Below are 19628 nucleotides of genomic sequence, written 5' to 3' on the forward strand. Positions count from 1 at the left end.
AAAGAAAATGTTTTTTTTTTGGAATTTTTTACCTTTAATAAAAGAAATACTTAAAAAAAATTTGAATTTTGAATTTTTAAAGAAGAATCAAAATATTTTCGGATTTTTTTTTTTAGGAAAAAAAAATATTTTTTTTTTGGATTTTGAATTTCTTTTGAATTTTTTTTTTGCTTATACATATATTTATTTTGGAACAAATAATAAAATCATGTTCAACGCCCGACTCTTTTTATTTTTATTTTTGGCAAAACAAACTATTTTCTTTTCTATATTTTTTAAAAAAACAAGACGGAACAATGATGATTTTTTTTCTCTATTTTTCTTTGCTTTTAATATAACAAACTAATAAGGCATTTTTTCATTTTCTCAAAATTTCGGCAGAGTTTCGATACTACTCGGACATTGGTTTTTTTTTCTTATAAAAATAAGTAGTTATATCTCTACACTGTTATTTTCTCATTTTTTTACGTTTTTTTTAATTTGTGGAAAATGACGACAACATACAAAATTTGTGGAAAAATGATGACAACATACAAAATCTTTTGAATTTTCCAATGCTCTTTTTTATTTATTATTATTTTGTTTTTATTTTCAAAATGTGGCATGGGGGACATGGGGAATTTCAAGACTTCTTGGATTCCACAAATGTTCCCCATGTGCTTTTTCCCAAAAATGAAGCGTGGGGGACATGTGGAATTCCAAGACTTCTTGGATTCCACAAATGGTCCCCATGTGCTTTTACCAAAAATGAAGCATGGGGGACATAGTGGATTTCAAGACTTCTTGGATTCCACAAATGTTCCCCATGTGCTTTTCCCAAAAAATGAAGCGTGGGGGACATGTGGAATACCAAGGCTTCTTGAATTCCACAATGTTCCCCATGTGCTTAATCAAAAATAGTGCAACTTTCTTATTTAACGTGATCAGCATGATAAGGAGTATCATTTGTCCGCAAATATCATTGGTCCGCCAAATGACCCATTCACCCTTGAATAAATAACATGTAGCACATAGGATGCCAAAGATGGTCTATTATTTTCAGGTTGCTTGTCCTAGACGGACCCAACCCCTGTGTTGAGTCCCCTAAGTCAAATGCACATGATGCAAATAAACGTTCCTACTAGGGATCCGTCATGTGGCTTTGTTATACTAAGTTCATAACCTGGGTATTTGTTCTAGACCTGGCTTACCCGAGCGGACAACTCGAGCCGAGGATGGGAGTTGTGTACCGGTAACCAAAAGGCCATCCGATTTTGCAACTCCTCCGAATCCTCGTTCTATTTTGGTATATGACACTAACAGAAAGAAGCCACGACCAGCGTGCACTCCTCAAGAGAGAGAAGAGAGGGGTTTCGGCACAGTTTATATGTACAGTTCAAATAATATCAAAGCAGTAAAAGCAGCACTTAGCACATTAGGCTCAAACACGTAAAAATCAAATAATAAATAAAGCCAAATAATAACAATTATTTTAAGCTCGAATTCTTAACCCTGAACCAGTGTTTCTGGGACATTTGTCCCCAGCAGAGTCGCCAGAGCTGTCACACCTCCTTTTTACGCACCCGCGAGGGTATAGGGGAGTTTTTTCCAATTAAAGGACAATCAAAACGGGATTTGTTTAATTATTTTAGAGTCGCCACTTGGGAGATTTAGGGTGTCCCAAGTCACCAATTTTAATCCCGAATCGAGGAAATGAATGACTCCATATTACAGTCTGCGTACCAGAAATCCGGATAAGGAATTCTGTTAACCCGGGAGAAGGTGTTAGGCATTCCCGAGTTCCGTGGTTCTAGCACGGTCGCTTAACTGCCATATTTGGCTTATTTATCTGATTTTATACAAGTGTGAACTTATGTGCAAAATTTAACTTTTAACCGCTTTTATCATTTACTGTTTTTATCAAGAATTGCAACGTTGTGAAAATGTATCTCGAACCGCGTTACAATCAATGTACCCGTGGTCGTCGACACACTTTGACTCCGTTGAGATTTGGATTTGGGTCACATCAATGTGCACCCGAGTTTAAGGAAATTAAATTATTAAAGGCGCGCCTACAGCAACTAGCGTATCATCTACTTTGGGTAGGGTCGTGGAATTTTGCTAAACGGTCCATCCCGAAGTCTAAGCAAATTTAAAACAAGTATTTACTGAGGGCCCCGCAATTTTGTATTTTTTATTCGGCGAGGCTCATCTCGTTCTTATTTTTCAACAGGAATTTGCAACGTCATGGACACGCATCTCGAACCACGTCACAATCAATGTACCCGTGATTAGAGACACATTTCGACTCCGTTGAGATTTGGATTTGGGTCACATCAATGTGCACCCGAGTTTAAGAAGGTAAGTCTTATTAAGGCGCGTCCTAAAGAGACTAACGTATTGTTATTTTAGGAAGAGGCCGTGAAGGTTCATTAGACGGCCAAATCCAAAGTCTAGTCAATGGTTATGTATTTTATTGAGGGCCCCGGCGATGTGTGATTTATTTAGCGAGGCTCGTCTCATTTTTATTTTAAAGGATAAACCTATAACGACTACATTTTCCTATTAAGTTTGTCTCTAAAAATAAAAGAAAATTTCTCAATTAATACATGCTGAAAACGTAACTTATTAGTTATTAAGTTAAGGCTAATGTGAATGGAAAATTGCGATCGAGTTTGTACAAAGGAAAACTGCTTTCATTCTATATTTTATTACTCAATAATACGAGAACATGAGACAGATGATAATATCGAAACAACTTTGATTAATTTGAATTAATATTATTAGATGAAGAAGTTAACATATGCAACATCATTACTCATTAATCAATCGACTACATTTTTATATAAAGAAAGGGAAATTGTATTCAAACACAAATCCAAACAGGAGGAATTCAACAGGAACAAAGCCTGATTAATATTTCATTTTTTTCTTCAAGCCAAGAGTGTACAAATGTGTACCTGGAAACAGCAGTACAGGAACAAAAGAAGTAGGAATCAGCAGCAATAATACCACAGCAACAGCAGATTCAGCAACACCGCAAACCAATAACAACCAGTAGAATAACCCAGTAACAGATTGAAAACTCAGCAGTGCAAAAGTACAATCGCAGTCAAAGCAGAAGAGAGAACAGATACAAGAGGTAGTAGTTTCGGATTTTTGAATAACACTCGAGAAAAACAAACAGAATTTATTCAAGTAGAAGTTCAAGTTGTATTTCTCTTTTACTCTCTAACACTCTTGAAATTTTCCAGAATGTATTACTCTAAAAAATATTCTCCCAATAATAATCTCTAACCTTCTCTTAATCTCTAATTCAAGTCCACTTTAATGTGTCAAATGACCATATATATATAGCAAGACCTTGTCTTGAATTCCCAACCCCAAATTATTCCCCCAATGGCATGCTTTGTCCCCACTATTAAATGTCTTCTTTATTTTAAACTTTGTCCCCCATGCCTACATTAAATAAATACCACATTCCCAATCCATTACAATATGTCCCCCATGCCCACATTAAACAAGTACAAGATTCCTCCCCATTATGTTTTGTCTTGTCCCCCATTATGTTAAACAATTATATCAAAAACCTCACCATTATATTTTGTCCCCCATGCTTAACATAAAGAATCAAAATAATGTTCAATTACCAAAACTAACCCTCCGACCTTATTGCAATTACAAATCTACCCCGAATGCAATGCAATTTACCAAATTACCCCTCTGCTCTAAACAATCAATTAAATCATAACTTGACCAAAATATAGTCAAGATGACCAATTTCTCAACAATCTTCAACAACAATTATATCAACACGATGAACAACACAACTCAAAATTAATGGAATGAATTAACCATATCGGGAACCAATCCTGGTTAATTTAGACCATGAATGTATGAGCAAGAACACAACAATACGAACAACAAAACACATGATTCAAACTAAGTTAACAAATCAAAGACAAACATAAACTCACATTAAATCACTGGAACTAAACATGAACTTCAAACAAAGATGAACATGAATTAAATCTATTTTTAGCAACAAACATGACGGATTCACATGACTCAAACAACATTAATGATTTCTGGAAAATACATAACAACATGAAACAAATTGAAGAAATAACCAATTAAATTTCAATTTGAATCTAACAAACATTAAACTAACAAATATTCACTTAAACAATAATACAAACATGAAATAACATGAAAAACAATTAATTAATCTTTCATTTGGAATCTGAAAAATTAATTTAACAAACAATACATGAACATGAACAAAAAAAAATCATTTCTAACGATTTTAGATTCGAGAAATATCAAAACGAAATACGGACAAACATAAAACTCAAAAACAACTAACCAGACTGAAACGAAGAGTGTATGGACTGACTCGACGAACCTCGGCCAAAGTTCGACCACACGACGATGAACGAATTTAAGAAGCGAACCAAGCAGCGCCGAAGCAGTAGCAGTAGTTCGGCGCAGCGGAAGGGATGAAACAGGAGCAGCCGGGGTGTGTTTGGCTTGCTTGTAGACGACGAAGTTCGGCGAGGCAGACGACGCAACCCCGGAGGTTCGTTTGGACGACCAAGATGAAAGCAGAAGAAGCAGCTACGGCAGCCATGGATGGAGGTCGAGACTCGAGCCATGAACAACAGCTACGAACAACAGCAGCGACGCATCCATGGACGACGAGCTGGAACAGATGCAGCTCGGCCATGGATTCAACAGCGACGAGCTGCTGTGTCGTTTGGATGAGGAATATGAAGGCAGTGACAGCAGTAGCAGCTTGCGCGAGCTTGCAACTGAAAGCAGAAAAAGCGAGGTGGAGGAGGGCAGTGTTGACGACGGGCAACGACGACGAGGGAGGGGACTGTTTGGTCGAAGGACTGGACGACGAAGGAGCAACGGGGTTATGGTCAGTGACGCCGACGAAGCCATGGGAGGCAGCCATGGTTAGCTTGGGTTGAAGGTTTTGGAGAGGAAGAAGATGGAGGGGGGCGGGTAGTTTTTTTAGGTTTTCTTAGGGTTTTTTGGTTTGTCTTTTGTTTTGTGTTTTGACAAAATGAAGAGTGGGTCTTGGGTTAATGGGTCAATGGGGCGGACCGGGTCGACCCGGTCTGTAGTGGACTGGGTCATGGAGAAGATTGGGCAATTATTTGGGCCTGGGGTTGAAATTTGAAGAAGTGGCCCAATCCGATTTTCTTTTGTATTTTTGTTCTCTTTTCTTCTTTTATTTTCTAAAACTAAATTATAAAAGTACTTAAATTATTATTAAGAACTAAATTAAGTTATAAAAGAGCAAATTAACTCCCAATAACAATTAACGCACAATTAAGTAATAATTAAGCGTAAAATTGTTCATTTGGACATTAAGTGCTAAAAATGCAAAAGATGCCTATTTTTGTAATTTTAATTTTTGTAAAACTAATTTAATTACTAACAATTGTAGAATTAAATCCTACATGTAAAATGCGACATGATTTTATATTTTTTTAACAAATAAGCAAACACAAACAAATACAAATAATTATCCAAAAATATCACAAAAATACTCAAAATTGCACACCAAGGAAAATCATTTTATTTTGCATTTTTTGGGAGTATTTCTCATATAGGTCAAAAATCACGTGCTTACAGGCACATATACAAAATCAGAGTCATACATGTTACATGATAGAAGGTAGTAACAATTACGAGATTAGAAGGATTCCGATCACAAGTCGTGGTCTGAGAGAGAGGCCTAAAGGGGGGAATGCCCTGGCCTTTAGAATTATTCACAGAACAGTTGTCTAAGATGGCAAGAAGAGTACTAAAGTATTCACAAGGACTATAGGCTATAAGTGCATTAGTCAACATTCGAGGACGAATGTTCCAAAGGGGGAATGATGTTATACCCCATGTTTTCGTACGTTAAAGTTTCGTTGTAATTTAATCGACGAAAGTTCGGGAATGAGATTATTTTGCGATTGTAAGTATTATGCTATTACAAACAAGTGATGAGTAAATTCAAGAATGTGAGAGGGTAAGTAAATCGAAAAAAATAAGTTTCATCGAAGATTTTTATGTTGGGATAAAATGCGGTCCAAGCTATAATACCCGGTATTTATGGACTAGTGCCATACAAGGTACCACATGACCGTAATTATAAGGTATATAAAGTGTGTTAAAAGTGAATAGTATTTTAAGTAATTTGAGATAATTCCTAATAATGTGGATAATTGGATAATTATTGGTTAATGGGGATTAACAAATTAATTAAGGAACTAAGTGGGTATGAATTGTGATAAGGATAAATTCTCCCCCATGTGGCAGCAAATCACCTTATCATTCATGACTGATTAAGTCATTAGATAAGGTGACAAAATAAGAGATGTGATGGCTGCCACATCCTCATATAAGGCATCTAAAACATTAAGATTTTGTAGGATGGGAAAATAAGATTTTGTAAGAAAGTTTTTGTAAGTAAGACACTAACGTTGGAAAGTCTCAAACATAATTTTACAAGTAACTTTTGTTTCTTATATCTTGCTTCATAAGACTCTCCTACAAAGTGAGATACGTTGACGTGATTTTGCTCATCAATAAATTTCATACAAAAATATGATCACTTCACAAAGAAAGAGTATGGTGCAATTTCATACAGGAATGATCAATTCATAATATTCAAGTCTAATTCACAAGAAACGTGAATTAAAACTAAGGAAAGTGACGGATTTTGGGCAAAATTTTCATACAAAGTTACACTGCGTAATAGCAACGGGATTTGCAATTCTAAGAGAGCACGGTACAATCTTTCTCAAGAACAACATACGGATTTTATCCTACATCGATTCGACATTACGTATTGTCGCAATCAACGGGTGTTAAAGGGATTGTCAAGAGAATCGGTTCAGGTATGTTAAGGTTATCCCTTCTTTCTTTTAGCATGATCCATATGATACAAATGAAATGAGCGAATGCACAATTTTCATAAATGACTCTATTCATAGAAATACTAGAGATGCTTATGTTCTTGATTCCCCATGTGTCATATTATTCTATCATTTATTCATGGGTCTCAGAAAATAAGTTGATAAAGTTTGTTTCATGATATTAATCAGAGGTATAATGGTCTTATGACGTTCCGAGAGATTTTATTGACATACTTCTCATGCATTGCATTCATTTATACATGAACATTGACCCATGACCAGATGACGTTATATACGCGCATATATATATATATACACATATGTATTCACATGGCGTTATATACGCATATATATATATATATATATGTGTGTGTGTGTGTGTGTGTGTGTGTGTGTGTGTGTGTATGGGATATGGGTAAAGGTTACGACGTTATATATGCACTACCACCTGATCAGCTGGTATAAGTTAGTGATTTGCCCACGGTGGCCGAGATGATATGATGGGATGCCCTCAGAGGCTTGATAATGTTATGAACGCATATACTCATGCATGGTATGACTTTTATACGCATATGCATGACATTTTAAATATTAAAAGATTCATAAAGTTGTTCAGACTTACATGTCGAGTCTTTTCCTCCATGTTTCTCTCATGTCTATTTTTACTAATTTTCATTCCTTACATACTCGGTACATTATTTGTACTGACGTCCCTTTTGCATGGGGACGCTGCGTTTCATGCCCGCTGATCTGATAGACAGGTCGAGAGCCCTCCAAGTAGGCTATCAGCAACGGAAGATGTTGGTGCACTCCATTTGCTTCGAAGTTGCTTGTTGGTTAGTATGATTTAGACATGTATTGTTTGGTATGGCAGGACTCTGTTCTGACCTTTTTTTAGATGTGTATTCTTAGAGGCTTGTAGACATATGTCATGTACGTAAAAGATTATATGGCCTTGTCGGCCTATGTTCAGCGTACGAGTAGTTATTTTGGTCTTATAGGCCCGTATGTCTTATGTATAAGTTGGTATCGCATGTTGTATTCTACTTATCTCACGGCAGCCTTCCGGCTCAGTTATCTATGATCGTCTGACATAAAAAGATACGTTATGTTGGTACTCAGTTGAGTAAGGTACCGGGAGCCCATCACCGTCGCGGCCCATCAGTTTAGGTCGTGGCATCCGCTACTCTGGAGTGCGGGTCGCGAGACTATGAGCTCCTCCCCCAAATTGAGATGTAGATGATGCAACTGGGATCAATCTCGCCTGATCTAAAGTGCTGATCTTACTCATAAAACGTACCAAGGTCTCCTAGAGTCCAAGGGTAGCAACAGGCACCTCAGGTGCCTATCCCCCAATCGCTACTCGGGCAGTTGCTCTGGCTGCAGAACGTGCCACTTCTCGACCTTTACCTCGGCCCCGGCCTCTTGAGACTCTAGCAGGAAACGCGGGTGTCTAATCATCTGATACAATAGTATGTGTCCTCACCATTTGTGAGAGAATAGAAAGATAAAGGCTCAGATTTCGAAATCAACAAATCCGCACGATAAGGAATCAAAGAAGTGGAATTTCCTAATAGTTCTGTAGCCTCTCGAAGATAACTACAATCCATACCGATCCACAAGACTCTAATAAACTTGCTTATGACTCGTAGAACCTATGAACCTAGAGCTCTGATACAAACTTGTCACGACCCCAAAATCCCACCTTAGAAAGTCGTGATGGCACCTAGTCTCTAAGACTAGGTAAGCCTAACACACATTGAGAATTTAGTAGAAATAACGACTAAGATTTAAAATTAAACTGATAAATATCATAATTAAACCAAAATGGGACAACAATCATATATTCCCCAAAATCGATAGAATTGAGTCATAAGCTCTAACAAATTACACTAGAATCTCTAAATATACATTGTTTTGATATGAAGATAAACAGTAGTAGCGACAATAGCGAAAGGTGACTCTAAAGCCTGCGAGCATCAAACAGTAAGTATCAAGCCTAACCTAGGTAGAGTAGTGACGGGTTTAGGTCAAGACACCTACTAGACATAGAAACCAATGCAAAATAGTAATATAATCTAACAACGGGAAGTAAAGGAAATAAATGACAACGGAGCAATTTATAAATACAAGGCTATCAATAGAAATAAAAGCAATTAAGGACAACAAAGAGTGTACATATGATAAATACAACAAGTAACAAATTGCAATCAAAATATGAAGGGAATGAGGCAAGAAAACAAACAATAACCGTTCAAACCAACAAGCCTTTCCAACATAGAATGTACAATAAGAAACACATCAAGGCACCACAACCCGTATTCACATTTCACAAGTCATAATCAAAATCTTCCTTATATCGCCGCATGAGCATTGCATTTATTTTTTTTATAAAACATTTTTCTCGAAATAACTTCACGCGGTTTAGCCCTCTTATCTCGCCGTGTGGTTTCAAGTAATTCCATTACTAGCAACACGTGCATAAATCCCACCTTATCTCGCCGCATGCGCATCAATATACCACCCTTATACTACCGCATGCACATCAATAACACAACACAATAATCAACTCGCACCACATGTGCTCATATGCCACAACATTGCCAAAATTAACAATACCAATGTCACCACAATACATAGCCCAAGGCTCAATCACAATGTGTACAAGAATCTCAATAACAATAAAATGAACGGGAATAACTCAACAAGGAAAGATGTTCCAATAATCAACAACTTCAACCACAAGACATGTTAATAGCTCTCAATAATTACAACATCAAATAACTCAACAATTAAGGTATTTCCATGAAATGACATCTTCAAATTCAAATGCATAGAATAAGCGCAACAATAAAAAAGATAGCATGAAATAGCAACTACGACTGCATGCATGAGAATAACTCCACAATTGAAAAGGTAACATGTAATGACAACTACTAACAAATGCATATAAGAGTAACCTCATAAATGGAAAATAGAACATGTAATAACAACTCCAATTAAAGCATGTACGACTAAACTTGACAACGAAAGATAGAACTAATAATAACAACTTCAATTAAATTCTTATAAGTAAACTAAGAGTCTAAACCGATCAATTTTCACATATATAAACCTATGTACACACTCGACACCTCATATACATGTCTTTCACATAATTCAAATAGTACAATCAAACTCAAAACTAAAGGATATTTTCCCCACTCAAAGTTAGGTAAGATACTTACCTTAACTAGGCCAAATCAACACTCAAAAATGGCTTTTCCCTTAAAATTCGCCTCCGCACGACTCAAATCTAACAAAAAATGATTTAATATCATCAAACAATGCAAGAAAAATAAATTTCGATTAAATAAAGCTAAGATCTTTATACAATTTTCAAAAAGTCAACAAAAGTCAAACTCGAACTCGTCCGGTCAAAATCTGAGTCCAAGGGTAGTTCTCAACTACTGATGGTAGGCTACAATCTCATGTTTTAATCACTTATTACACTCTAATTCACTGTACTTTACTTGTGTTTGAGCTTTAATTGGTAGTGTTTTGCACTTATTGTGTATTTTATGCCTTGTAGGAGTGATTCCGAGTGATGTAAATATTGTGGAGATAATTCTAGCTATTTGGAGCTTTGAATATTGAGTAAAAGCACAAAGGATTAAGCCGGGATCGTGTTCGGGGGTCGATTACCACGCCTGGATATCAAAAATCAAGCAAAAAAGCAACACTCTGAGAATTTTGCATTGTTGCGACGTGTGGGGCGCCACAGCAGTGTGTTTTGCTGCCTAGGTGAATTTTTCAATCTCTCTGAAGATCTCCACTAAATCCCCACATGGTGCATCTCCCATGCGGTGCGCCTGTGCAATTTTTCCAGAGCAATTGTCCTATTTCGGCTAGGAAAAGGTAGTTTCGTTTGGGCCCGGCCCTATTTAGTATAAATACATGGAAATTTTTTATTTTCTTGACTTTTGACATACTCTAGACCTAAAGAGGCTAAGGAGGAGTTGAAGAACACAAGTACAAGGATGTCATCATTCCTTCCTCACTCAAGACTCGAGTTTGGATTGAATTTATGTTTCCTACACTTTGATTTCATTTGTGATGAATTACTCCATATTTATGGAGTAGTTCTCTTTAGGGATTAATGGATTTGGTGTATTGATGCTTGTTTATGGATTATAACTCTAATTTTATGTATTGAAGCATTTTTGGATGATTTAATTGTTGCATCTATATTCACTCGTTCATGTAATCGAGAGATGAATAACTTGTGATATCTTTGCACTATACTGTTGGTTGAGTTCATTAATTTTTCTTAGATCTAGAGAGGCTAGTTGAATCATTGATTAAACTTAGTTAGGAGGATAATCGAGAGAGGTACTCCTAAAGACCAATCGCTACGCATTCTTGCATATCTTCACAGTGCTTAAATTGGTTTATCTCGCGAGGTTGAGACTTAATCGAGAGAGGAGTTTCTGCTAAATGTTTGAACTATTAATTGAGTGAAATCGAGAGACTCACTTGAACATTAGAAGTGAATTATCTAGAGTTAGATACCAAGCAATTATCTTGCACATATCCTATCAAAATCCTATTTTCTCCACTGATAACCTTCGTTACTTATTTTTTGTTTCGATTGTCATTAGTCAATAGCTTTAAATTCTTAGTTAATTTTAGTATTAATCATATAAATCTCAACTGTTGATCCTCTTGGATAGCAATCAAGCTAGAAACTACAAGAATATTGTTTAAATCTAATCCTTGTGGATACGATATTATACTATACTATATTTGATTAACGAGAAAATTTTAAGTGTGTGTTTTGCTCTCATTAAATTTTGACGCCGTTGCTGGGGATTGACAATCAATAGTGTTTGAAATAGTTTTTTAGCAAATCCACTAGGCGTTGTGCCTAGGGCTAATTTTTATATGTATAGTAAAATAAAACAAAACAATTGTCTGGAGGTCTTACAAGATGAAAGAAATAAACTTTGAAGAGTACATACTTCCTACTATCAATGTTGACTAGGCATGTCAACATTGATATTACAAAATGTAATCTAATAATAAAAACTAGCCAGTGTGAATCTTCATAATTGAGACCCATATGAAGTCTTCTTTTGTTGCAAACTTGATCATTATCTCTTTGTTGTTCCATGCATATACGTGAATAATCCTGCAGAAGTGTCGCTAAACTCATTTCCAAACCTGCTTCTGTTTCTTTTTTGTGTTTATAAAGTCCATGATCCTCTCCAGAAAACATCACCTTTTCTATCGCAAATTGAACTTCGTTGATATGCCATTGTTTTTCCAGCTTTATGTCGTATTCGTTTTTACTTCTACCATTCCAATTCCACAGCATGTAAAAATTCTTCACTATGATTCCTCCATAAGGAATTGAACATAGTGACTGTATGTGTGATCTTCCTCAGAATCAAGACGGTTAGCCTTGATTTTTGCTTGGCTCGCTGTTGGTGTCTCGGCAGATATATATATATATAGGAGTGATGTCCCCAACTGCAGCTGTAACTTGACTATCTCCCTTGTTATGTCCAAAATGTCCATACTCGTCATTGAATCTAGAGTCCAACAACTGTGCACGCACATTATGTTGTCCTATTTGCTAGTACAATCGTGTGATTTCCAGCTGTGTGTTAATGTATCCTTTGTGTGGTACCATTTTTGGGATGTAGTGTGAACGAAGTGCATTGGGTCAAGACTTCCCAATACCTTCATTGATCCCATTTTTAGATGCCAAAAAATCGAACATGTCTCATTCCAAAGACTGGGCAACCTTTGCTTGTATCTCCAGTGGTGATAGCTCCTTCCTTGCACCTTTATAGGACAGGTACCCATGATTAGTGTACGAACTATAAGTCTAAGGTAGTATTTCTTGATGCCAATCCTTCACTGATATATCCAAACATAACCTACATTCCCTAGACAACTGAAGATTCTCCATGCTTTCATGCTTCTGCACACCAGTGACTTCCTTTCCTGGAATGAGCACATGGTGCTAATACTACCCATAGAAGTTTAATCACATGGTGAGGCATGTTTATAGTATCGTTTCCTGCAAAAACGAACATAGTGTTAGATAAAAAACAGTGAACTATGACCTCCTCCCTAAGGATTCGATCACAACATTCTATATGATCTTCCATTCTTATTTTGATTGTCAGCTTCAGCACCCCTATTTCACGTCCCACTACCTCCAGCCCACTACTCCACCTTGTTACCTCCTCTCCTCCTAATTTCTTGCAACTTTTAAGCTTAAATATAGACATTGTAATTTGTCATCATTCACTATCTTCCTCCCATTAATATCTAGATCCCAGAAGCTGTGTGCCTTAATCGATCCTGCATCTAAAGCGTAATTAGCTAGATGGTCAGCCAACCTATTTCCTTCTCTTAGCGTATCAGCCAGTTACATTTCTTCTTGCCATGAGAGCCTTGATTTCCTCCACCTGTGTAGCAATAACCCATGACACACTCCATTCTCCAGTTACCACATTCTTGAGCATCATTGAATCAGTATGAAGATCTATGAGAACATAATCATTTTCCACACAAAACCTCAAAGCTTCCAGGATTGCTTTTGCTTCAGCTTCAGTATTTGTCCCTTCCTGCACCTTCTTTCCACAGCCATATACAACATCACCCTCCTCATTTCGTAGTACAAAACCAATGGAACTTCTTCCTGTATTGCCCCTAGAAGACCCATCTGTATTAACCTTGATCCACCCTAGACTTGGACATTCCCTCAAAACCTTAGTAAACATCAATTTAGGTAAATAGGACTCCATCATCTACAACAGGTCTGGCTATTTATGTGGCACATTTTGAAGTGCTTGCTTTCTGAATTTAACTAGTGATTGCATAGTAGTGGACACCTGATAAAAGACCTTGCTCACAGTTACAACATCTCCATGTTTGTAGCTGTTTCTTCTCTTCCATAACGCCCACACAATCACAGCTGGTAAGGCTAGCACAATAGGCTGCAATCGAGGGATCACATCTGCAGTCCAGCACTTGATCACTGCTTGATGGAGTGTAATCCCCTGCATAGCAATTCCTGCATGAAACAAAATATCTCCACACCCTGGTTGCAATATATGATGTAAAGAACAGATGCTGCATAGTCTCCTCGTTTGGTTCATCATAACACCAACACTTTGAAGACATAGGATACCCCAATCTCCTGAAGAAATCATCTAAAGGCAGCTTGTTTTTCCACACTTTTCACATGAAGAAAGCAATCTTAAAAGGTAGTCCTTTCACCCAGATTTTTTATAAGCATTGGTAGGTTCAATTCTCCTTCGCAAGTATTCCCATGCTGATTTTACACTGAATACACCCCTTGTTTCTAACATCCATTGAGGCTTGTCAAGAATATCGTGCACCACTAGAGGCTTCATGTGTATCAGAATGTGATCTGCAAGTTCTTCTGGTAGTATTTCCCTTATCTCATCCTCATCCCATTGATCATTCTCAACCACATCATATATGTTGTGTATGGATTCATCACACACAAAGTCTGGAGGTGTGACAAAGTATAGAGCTCCCAAAACTGTCCAATTTTCAAACCAGAATAGTAAAGACCCCATCTTAGGCTACCATAGTATTTGATGTTCAGTGATATCCACACACTCCAACATTTTACTCCAAACAAGAGAACCATTTCTCTAAGGAACAATCATAGGTTCAACTTTTTGCAATATTTCTGACTCATAAATGCACTCCACAAGCTAGGTTTTGTTCTAAAGTTCCACCATAACTTACAAAACAAAGCTGCGGAGACATCATGTAGGGGTCGAAAACCCACACCCCTTCTTCACAAGGCAAACATAAAGTGTTCCAAGAGGCCCAATGCCTATTTTCCATACATGTTGTATTGCTCCGGAAAAATTGAGCAAAATTTTTATGTAGCTTGTTAATCACATAAGGTGGGGGATTTACCGAAGAAAGAAGATGTATTGGCATACTTTGGAGAACATTAGAGATTAATACAGCCCTTCCTCCTATAGACAACAACTTCCCTTTCCAATCATGCAGCTTATTCATTACCTTATTCATGAGACCTTGGTAATAATCCATTCTCCTTCTAGCATAGAAAATAGGACAACCAAGGTATGTAAATGGGAAATCCTGCTTAGCTATAACTGTGACCCTTTGCACCTTGTTCACCACTTCTTCACGTGCTGAGTGATGCATGTATATGGCAGATTTGTTCTTGTTTATGAGCTAGCCAGAAGCACCCTCATAGGCTGCCAAAACTTCCATGATCAAACGCAATGAAATTGCACGAGAAGAAGAAAATATGATAGTATCATCCGCATATGCTAGATGATTTATCTTGGGACTCCATTTGGGCAATCCAAATCCACAAAATTGTCAATTACTATGAAATGCATTCAACCCACTTGATAATGCTTCAGCAGCCAGTATAAACAAAGTAGGTGATAGTGGATCACCTCGCTTCACCCCCTTGTTGATTTAAAGAAACCATAAGGTTGCCCATTAAGTAACACTGAATACCAATTATTTGAAACAATCCTAGAGCTCAAGCCAATGAACCTTTCTCCAAATTCCATCTTCCTCAATACCTTAGTTAAGAAAAGCCATGACAATCGATTATAGGCTTTGGTCATGTACAATTTGATCACTACATTTGGTCCTACTTTGGTTCTAAGTCTAATGTCTGCGGCGATCTCTTGTGTTAAAAGAACATTTTCAACTATACGCCTGCGCTTTACAAATCCAGCCTGCTCTTCAGATATTAGATTTGGAAGCAACACTACAAGCCTTTCATGCACAGTTCTAGAAAAGATCTTGCTAACAAAACTGCTAAGGCTAATAGGTCGCATATCAGAGAAAGTAACAACTTCCTTCTTCTTTGGTAGTAATACTAGATTAGTGTGAGTGACATATCTGGGCAATTCATGACCATTGAAGAAGGCCTTCACCATATCTACAATGTCATCACCAATTATATCCCAACAAGAATGGAAAAAACATCCAATAAAGCCATCAGGACCCCCTACACTTTCCTTATTTAGACAAAAAATAACCTGTTTTACCTCTTCTTTAATAGGTGGTTGTATCAATTCCAAGTTCTGAGCATTATCAATAATTCCATGAATATGATCAAGGATGCCAAAGGATGTGGGAAATGTTTCTTCATGAAATTGGGCTTGAAAAAATCTCACAGCTTCATCAGCCATCTCGACACTATCCTCTAACCAATCCCCATTAGAATTTTGCACTCTCTTCGGCTGCAATCTTCTTCTTCTGCCATTAACTTGTACATGGAAAATTTTTGTATTCCTATCACCATCTTGGAACTATGACATTCTAGATTTTTGCTTCCAGAATTCCTCCTCCAATGCTAAAAATTTGATCAACTCTGCTTGAACTTTCTGTAGCCTTTCTCTATTTTGATATGTAGGAGACCTCTCAAATTGAGCCTCATGCACTATCACAACCTCCTCCAGACTTGCAATTCTTTGAAAAATGTCCCTATATTTTGCTCTACTCCATATTGACAAAGCTTTCTTCAATTTCTTGAGCTTGTGATTGAACACAAAGAAAGGATCTCCTACAAAGTCTGCTTTCCAATTTTGTTCCACCACATCTTTGAAAGTCAGATGCTTACTCCAAAAGTTCAGAAATTTAAAAGCCTTCCTGATTGGAGTAGTACATGATTGCTTTTCAATAACATGAGACCATGATCAGACCCTATTTTAGATAAGTGAGTGATCTCTAAATTAGGCCACATATGTTGAAACTTCAAATTTCCCAGACATCGATCCAATCTTTTGAAAATGCAGTCATCTTCACCTCTCCCATTCCACCAAGTGAAAATACTGCCTTTGAAGCCTAGATCACAGAGGTTACATGTGTTAATACAATGTCGAAAGTCATTTACCTCATTCAAAGACATAGGAAGTCCACCAAATTTCTCCTCCTCATCCCATATAACATTAAAGTTCCCCCTACAAGCCAAGGCAAGGACATATCACTGGCCAAATTATACAAACTATCCCACAGTTCTATACGCTCGATGACATTACATTTTGCATACACAAATGTGACCATAAATGATAATTGAGTATTCAGGTTTGTGAACTTTAAAGTCAGTTGCTGCTCCAAGTCATAAATTATATCAACTCCATGATCATCATCCACGAATACCAAGATTTTATTAGAAACATTAAAAAATGCCTGCAGCTTTCCAATCATCCTCTTATATCTTTCCAGCTTCTTCTTCTTTTGCTTTGGTTACATGATTCCTATGAACTTAAAATGATGCTGCCTTTGCATGATGATAAGCCTCTCAAAGGCTTGCATTGTCTTTACTGACCTCACATTCCAATGATGGCATTCATTATTAATTGTGAGATTTAGTTAGGGTCATTCGAGTTTGAACCCCCGGAACTATGCTTTGATTGATGTCTTTTGGTTGTTTCTTCTTCCCCCCTTCCAGCTAATTTCCTTTTATCCATGTGCCTAGGTGAGAGATCACATTGCCTTGTAACATGCTTGAAATTTTGACAAGTAGATTCAGCATCAAGATCTCTCCCTTTACCCCCAGGATTATTCTTATCTTGCATGACCTCCAGTGGATCTGCCAATTGGTTATTTGTAGGATTAGGGATCAAACTTTTGTGCATTTTCTCCTGATTTTGCTGTGCTTCAATACCACTAGGCTTAGAATTCTTGATCAATCCTACTTCCACATTATGGCTCTCATTTACACCACCATAAGGATTCACAATTCTTTCCTTATTCACTATATCTACTGCCTTAGCCACCACCACATCAGTGATCATAGCCTTATCTCCCAAAGGATTCCCAGAAGTTATATTTGGCTTTGCTGGAGGCAGGAACCTACTAGGGTTAGGGCTTAGAATATTTTGAACACCATCGGCTTCTGAACTTATGTCATTCCTTTCAACTTGATCAGCTACAGCTTCAATACTTTTTTCATTATTGCTATCTGCATTCTCTTGCTCTTTGTTGGTCTTTCCATTAATACTTCGTTCCTCTTCTTTCTTTTCCTCATATGATGATTCTTCCTTACCACTGGCTCTTTCAGGTAATTCACCTTCCTCTGAGTCTTCTTCGGTTTGATCACTCCACAACTTACTTCCACTAAGTTATAATCTTTCATCATCCTTGGATATCCCAGCTGCTGCATTTATCACTTGCTTGAGATAGTATTTCCTGGTATGACTGGTTGGTTGTGACAATATTACCACCGAAGTTCTATTCACCCATGCTGCTGTAGTTTCCTTTTGAACACCATCAGCTGTTACATTCCCATTCCCTGCAGTATTTGTAGTTATCTTTTCTTTGAACCTTCAATCATATTCGATTTAGGAGTAAACACAGCAGCTGTTGGATTTAAATTCCCAGTTGTAGTTGGATTAGGTCTAGGACTTCTTACACAATGCTTTCTTCTACCAAAATCAACTGATTATTTTCCTCATCATCACCATTATGAACCTCTAAAGCTGCAAAGTTATTAGCAGTTTGAATTTGTGAGTAGTAACTGCACCAGCTGGAATAAATTCCCTCCTTGAATTATCATTACCCTGCTGAACATTACCAATAACTGGAACAATTTCCCTTCCTGAAGTATCATTACTTTGATGAGCAACGCCAATACCTTGAACCTGCTGCACATTATTAGTATCCACTAGAACAATTTCATTGCCAGTTTGACCTTGCACTATAGATTGCTTTGCACCATTCTTCACACGATTGTCTCTTACTTCTTTCCATTGCTCACCAACATTCCCCACCACTTTTCCACTTGAAAGAATCATCAAAGGTTCATTATTCTGTTCATTGTTGTTAGCATTCCCGTCTGCAGCCTGATTTCCTTGTTCATTGACCATCAATTCTGGATGCAAACGCCTATATTCAATCTCCTCATGACCTTGCAATCTACATTGCTTACAGTACTTAGGCATCATATCATACTTAATTGTTACCCACTTTGTCCTTATTTCTCCAGAAGATTCGTTTTCAATATCCATCTTAACTTTCTTAGGATGATCAGCCAACAAATCCACCAACAATTTAACCTTTGCACAACTAGGTCTAGTCTTATTGATTGTAGCCATATCAAGGTGAAGTGGTTTTCCAACAGCTGACGCGCAAGTGAAAATAACCATTCCTTCATAAAGAAAGTAGGTAACAGGCCTGGAAAAGAGATCCATGCCATGGCCGTTGGAGTCTCTTCACCAGCTTTAAACTTGGCACCATATATGAGTGGACGTAACTGATATTCATATCCATTCTTGTCTTTGACATAATAAGCACCCTTCGACATAAAATCAATGAAATCTTGCCATAAAGTAAGTCAAATGAGCACGTGCCTATCTCTAAGAAATCCAATACTACATTCTCCCTTGATTCCACATTGAGCAGGTACAATGCAACGAATTTCTTGCAATTCTGGCAGAACATACGCAAATTTTCCAACCACAGCATATTGAAGTCCTTTTATAACATTCATTCGCTCAACTTCTGCCTCCGTAAACTTGACTAATGGTTGTCTATTCAAAAATGATGCTCATCTCAATGGAATAGGCTCAACAGATGATACACGTTCATGCATGGTTGCATTAATGGTGCTAGGTTTTAATATTTTTGAGTAATCTAATGGTTGGGCAGTGGTGTTTGGGGCAGTAGGGGCTAGGGCAAGGGTGGGGGAGGACTAACCAG

This window comes from Nicotiana tabacum, chromosome 10 (genome assembly GCF_000715075.1).
Source record: "Nicotiana tabacum cultivar K326 chromosome 10, ASM71507v2, whole genome shotgun sequence".
NCBI classification, from domain to species: domain Eukaryota; kingdom Viridiplantae; phylum Streptophyta; class Magnoliopsida; order Solanales; family Solanaceae; genus Nicotiana; species Nicotiana tabacum.